We start from the raw sequence: 6,000 nt of genomic DNA, 5'->3' as shown, positions 1-6,000 counted from the left end.
TCCAGTCACACCTTACCTGCCTACAGTTACAATCCAGTTAATCTGTATCAGTGAATTAATCCACTAATTTAAGTAACAGTTATCATAATCTAATAATTTCAGCTGTGAACATTCTTGCATTGTCTCATACATGAGCTTTTGGGGGACATCTCATATCTAAACAATAACAGTCTCATTAAGTTGCTGAGGCTGGCCTTGAATTTGTAATACTCCTGCCTCAGCCTCCCAAACTGGGAGGGATTACAGGTGAATGCTACCACATCTGGCTTCCCTTGTTACTTTTCAAAAGGCTATTTGGAAAATTGGTACTTATCTTTCTCCAATTTTAGTTTAGTACTACTTCTAAAAAAGTAGAGGTTTGTGTGTCTGTCTTCCCCTCTTTCGCTTTGGGCAATTTGTAATTTTGATATAATTTTAAACTGATAGAAAAGTTCCAAGGATAATACAAGAAATTCCCAGCGAGAGGGAGAAATGACTAGACATTTTTTATCCACAAGAATCAGTTCAATTCACTATTTGCTTTATAAATTTTTTCTCTGCATATAAATATTTAAATATTTGTATACTATATATAAATGATTTTCTGACCTTTTTGAGATTGTATTGGACACATCATGCCCTTTAAACCCTAAACATATCAGTGTTTATTTCCTGAAGAACAAAGACATTTCCATACCTGACCACAATATGACCACAATACAATTAGCAAACTCGGGACATTTGACATTGTAATAGTATTATCTAATCTATAATCCATATTTCAATCAATCAGCTGTGCTTACATATTTTTCCCAGTCCAGGATCTAATCCAGGATTCTGCATGGCTCTTAGTCATCACAACTCTTTAGCCTTCTTTAAACTGGAAGAGTTTCTCAGTCTTTCTTGATCTTGACATTGCTTATGATATAGACCAGCTATTTGTAATTGTCCTTCGATGTATGTTTCCTCCATTCTTTCTTCTCTCTGCAAATGTATACATACATATTTTATAAATTAAGATCATAGGGCTGGGGATGTGGCTCAAGCGGTAGCGCGCTCGCCTGGCATGCGTGCAGCCCGGGTTCGATCCTCAGCACCACATACAAACAAAGATGTTGTGTCCGCCAATAACTAAAAAATAAATATTAAAATAAATAGATAAATAAAGATCATAGTAGCAATATATTTTTAAACTTTTCATTGAACTCTAACACAAACACAGAGAAGTGAGCAGATCATAAATGATCAGATCAGCAATATTGAACCCATGTGTTACTAGGACCCAGAATAAGGGACAAACACAGTCTGCCCCAATAAGCCTCCCTGTGCCACTTGCCAGTCATAAACCCCCCACCCTTGGATAACCATTATCTTGACCTTTAAAACAGATATTAGTTTTGCCTAATTTTGTGCTCTATAAATGGATTAATAACACAAGCAATACTATTTTTGAACCTGGCTTTTTCATCTGAAATGTTGTGAATACTTTTTTTGTGTCATTGGAGAATCCTTTCTAGCATAATATTTAATGGCTTCAGAATAATTTGTTCAAAAGGCACACCATAATTTATTTATCTGGGATGTGCCCTGAGGTTGGGCATGTAGCTTTCTTTCATTTTTTTTCTATATTATAAACCACACTGCAGTAGACACACTTCAAAGCAAGCACTGCCAAGTGACCAAAGCAAGGTCTCAAAGCTGCTCTGCCGGGATCTGAGTCCTGGATCTCACAATTTCTAGTCAGTGACCTAATGCAAACCCCATAGAGGATCCGTGACTTCCTTGCCTTGGTGATAATAGCACTCATGTCATCTGTTGTTGTTAGGGTCTAATTGTGTTAATAAAATATAGAGTTTAAAATAACACTTGGCACAAAGAAAATGCTCAATAAATATTAACTCCTGTTATTTGTCATTGAGAACATTTTCTATAAGTAAAAAAAAAAAGTATGTTAAAATGATCCTAAAGGTGATCCTTTTGTTATTGTTGGAGTTGTTGTTAGTTATTTCCTTGCTCTCTGTTTTGTTTTGTTTGGGGTATGGCATTTGTTGATAAAGTCACTGATGAGGACTTACGAACATGAGAAAGCCCTAGATTGGAGGGATAAAAACCAGAGCTGCAACTTTAACTTGGTTCAGAAGCTTCTGTGTGATCTTTGAAAAGCCTCCTGAGGTCTCTGAGCCCTGATTTCTTCATACTGTGATAACTACTGGATACTGTACAGTATAAGATCTATGACACTGGCTTTGGGGGTCACATAAAACTAGGTCTCAATTCTGACCCTGCTGCTCCCCTTCCTAAGACTTGGGCAAATTATTTAAGCTCCTTGAGGCAAAGCAGAGACAACCAATCCCATCAGAAGGTTGCTGTGATGGCATAAAGGAGATGGCGCTAGGAACCCCCTGCAGAGGCCCGCTGCAGGGATACTCATGACTGCTGTTATTGATGTTATCAATCCTTGCTCTGAATCAAAGTATGAAGAAATGACAAACTCTCAAGGGCTGTGTGTAATTACTGAAGCTAAGAGTATGGGCCTCTAAATAGGGGATCTTCTGCAAAGGGAGGCCAGGCAGCATGAAACAGCAAACAATAAGAGGCCTTAGGGGGAAGGACATACATAAGAGGCCAAATGACTTCAAGTTGGAGCAGCCCTGCTTCTCAAATTCGCCTGATTACAGCACTCACCTGGAGAGTTTTAAAAAATATCTGCTCCCCGGGGTGACTGGAAGGGTCAGATGTGGAAATAATATCATCATGTACTGAGCATCTAGGTGGCAAGCCACAACTCAGCATACTGCCACAATATTTATTTAATTGTCACGGCAATCCTATGAGACAGGGATTATTGTACCAATTCTACAGATGATTAAACTGAAGCTCAAAGAGTTTAATGATTTGCCCACGGTCATACATAGCAAGAGCTCTAGGTGTCTCTGATGTCAAAAGTCTTAAGCTTAATCCTAAACTCACCAATCAGAACATTTAGCTCGGTCATTATGAATATGATCATCTATCAAGCATATGATATCATTGTACTCAGCAATTGAAACTTCAGAATCTTTTTCTTCTTTTTTATTGGTGCTGGGGATCAAACAAAGGGCTTCATGCATGTTAGGCAAGCACTCTGCTACCTAGCTACACCCCTAATCCCAAAGCACTCTTAAAAAAGAGCTTTAGAGGCTGAGGCAGGAGAATCACAAGTTCAAGGTCAACTTCCCAACTTAAGGAGACCCTGTCTCAAAATAAAGAAATATAAAAGAGCTGGAGAGTAGCTCAGCAGTAGAGTGCCCCTGGGTTCAATGCTCAATACTGCAATAAAAAATAAAATAACAACACCTTTAATGAGATATGATTTACACATCATAAACTTTACCTACTTAAGCATGCAATTCAATGTTTTGGTGGTGCTGGGAATTGAACCTAGGGCTTTGTGCATGGTAGGCAAGCACTCTACCAACTGAGTTATGTCCTCAGTTCTTCAATGGTTTCTTTTTTTTTTTTTTAAGAGAGAGAGAGAGAGAGGGGACAGAGAGAGAGAGAGAGAGAGAGAGAGAGAGAGAGAGAGAATTTTAACATTTTATTTTATTTTTTCTTAGTTCTCGGCGGACACAACATCTTTGTTGGTATGTGGTGCTGCTGAGGATCGAACCCGGGCCGCACGCATGCTAGGCGAGCGCGCTACCGCTTGAGCCACATCCTCAGCCCCTCAATGGTTTCTTTTTGCTTTTTGATACCAGGGATTGAACTCAGGGGTGCTTCACAATTGAGCCACATCCCCAGCCCATTTTTATTTTTTATTTTGAGACAGGGTCTCACCAAGTTGCTTAGGGCCTTGCTAAGTTACTGAGGTTCAATCTATTATCTGTCTCCAACAATTTGTTTAATCTAGACATTTCGTGTAAACAGATTCCTACAATATGTGGCCTTTTCTGTCTGGCTTCTTTCACTTAGTGTAATGTTTATAAGATTCATCCACATTGTCCATGTATCGGTACTTCATTCCTTTTTATAGTCAAACACTATTCCACTGATCATCTACATACATTTTACTCTTCCATTCATTGGCTGTTGTTTATATTGTTGTGAACATTCGTGTACAAGTTTTTGTGAGGATGTTTTCATTGCTCTTGGGTATGTGCCCAGGAGTGAAATTGCAGGATCATATGGCATCTCTGCGTTTAACCATTTGGGGGAAATGTCAGGCTGTGTTTCTAAAAGCTGCTGAGCCATTTTACATCCCCAAAAGCTACATATGAGGGTTCCTTTGAGAGTCTTTTTGTAAAAACTCACAGCAATAATCCTCACAACAACCCAGAAACAGACATCATTATTTATCCTTCCAGACAAGCACAAATGAGGGCAGAGGGAGGACGTGACTTCTCAGAGGATACCAGCTACAAGGGCTGGGGCTCCAACCCTGAGACTGCCCTCTTTTCTGCAGAAAGCTAGAATTTGTAGCTAAAATAGTAGGGTTTAGGTCTTTAGGAGATGATGGGGCAATGGGTGGGGAGGAGAAATCTGCTGATCAGAGTCTTGACGTGGAGATGGAATCTTCTGGTTTTAGGGGTGAGAGATCAAAGCCATTTCTGTTTTTGTATTATTGGGTGACAGCCGAAGCCAGGTTTTTACTAATTAATGATGACCAGAGTGCTCTGACAAGATGGAGTGCTCGGCAAACGCCAGCCATGAATTATTCACAGTGAGGCCTTCTCGAAACTGGATGGGAGGAAGCTGCCCAGGAAGAGAGGAAAGCTAAGCCCTCGCTCCCTTCTCCCCCAGTTTGCATGAACCTGAGCAGACTCCACAGGACTCAGTTTCTCAGTCCAGAAAATGGGGCCAGGTGTGAGTTCTCATTCCTATAGGCCATAGGCAAGGACATGGCCAACAGGGGCTGGTGATCTGGCTCCGATTACCATCTGCCCTGTAGTCAGCACATACCCAAGCTGCCCCTACCAGCCCAACAATAATAACAAATCACTAAATTAACACCAACACATAGTAACCAGAGAGCAGAATTTTAGGCATTGCAGGCATATAGTTAACAATGCTCAGTGTTGTCACTATAATACAAAAGAATCCATACACAATATATCAAGGAATGAAAGTAGCTGCCACAGAACTCTGTGTAAACTGAATTTGAATTCTGTGTAATTTTTATGTGTTACAATACATTATTCTTCTACTTTTTTTTCTAGCCACTTAAAAATGCAGAAACCATTTTTAGCTCCTGGAATGTATAAAAACAGATATTGCCTCAAAATGTTAAACATAATTACTATCTGACCCAGCAACTCCATTCCTAAGTATATACCTAAAAGAAACGAAAATATGCGTCTAAGCAAAAATTGGTACATGAAAGTTTATAACAGCACTATTCAGGATAGCCAAAAAGTAGAAGAAAAACACAAATGTTCATGAACTGATGAATGGATAAACCAAATGGTGTATAACCATACAATGGACTATTATTCAACTATAAAAAGGAATGAAATTTTTATATATGCTACAAAGTGAATGAGCCTTGAAAACCTTACACTAATGAAAGAAGCCAGTCAAGAGGCAATGTATAGTAAGCTTTCATTTGTGAAGAATGTCCAGAATAAGAAAGTCTGTAGAGACATGAGGTAGATGAGGGGCTGAAAGGGCTGAGGCGGGGGGGGGGATCACTAAGGAATAGGTTTCTTTGGAATGTGAAAATGTCCTGAAATTGCTTGTGGTAATAGTCATCCAACTCTGAGAGTATACTAACACCTGCTGAGTTGCACACTTCAGGTGGATGAATCGTGTGCTATGAGAACAATACTATTAAAACAGTACTATTAAAAAATAACCATAGGGGCTGGAGTTGTGGCTCAGTGGTAGAGTGCTTGCCTAGCACGTGTGAAGCACTGGGTTTGATTCTTAGCACCACATAAAAATAAATAAACAAAATAATGGTCCATTGACAACTAAAAAATATTTTTAAAAAAGTAACAATAGCAGGCGTGCTGTGGTTTACTGATCCCCTCAGTCATCTGTGTG

At 39.4% G+C, this 6,000-nt stretch overlaps 1 protein-coding gene across 1 annotated transcript in view; it reads right to left on the bottom strand.

Annotated features, from left to right (window-relative positions):
• Nucleotides 1-877: 877 nt before the first annotated feature.
• The window catches only part of Zfp90 (ZFP90 zinc finger protein), a 43,517-nt gene continuing 38,394 nt past the window's right edge, over nucleotides 878-6,000 (bottom strand). Inside the window, exon 6 of the mRNA XM_077793029.1 lies at nucleotides 878-963. The gene's annotated coding sequence lies outside the window, so the exon portion shown is untranslated. The remainder of the gene's footprint in view (nucleotides 964-6,000) is intronic.

The sequence above is a fragment of the Urocitellus parryii genome, chromosome 15, assembly GCF_045843805.1.
Source record: "Urocitellus parryii isolate mUroPar1 chromosome 15, mUroPar1.hap1, whole genome shotgun sequence".
NCBI lineage: Eukaryota > Metazoa > Chordata > Mammalia > Rodentia > Sciuridae > Urocitellus > Urocitellus parryii.
This window is presented reverse-complemented; position numbering and strand designations above follow the sequence as displayed.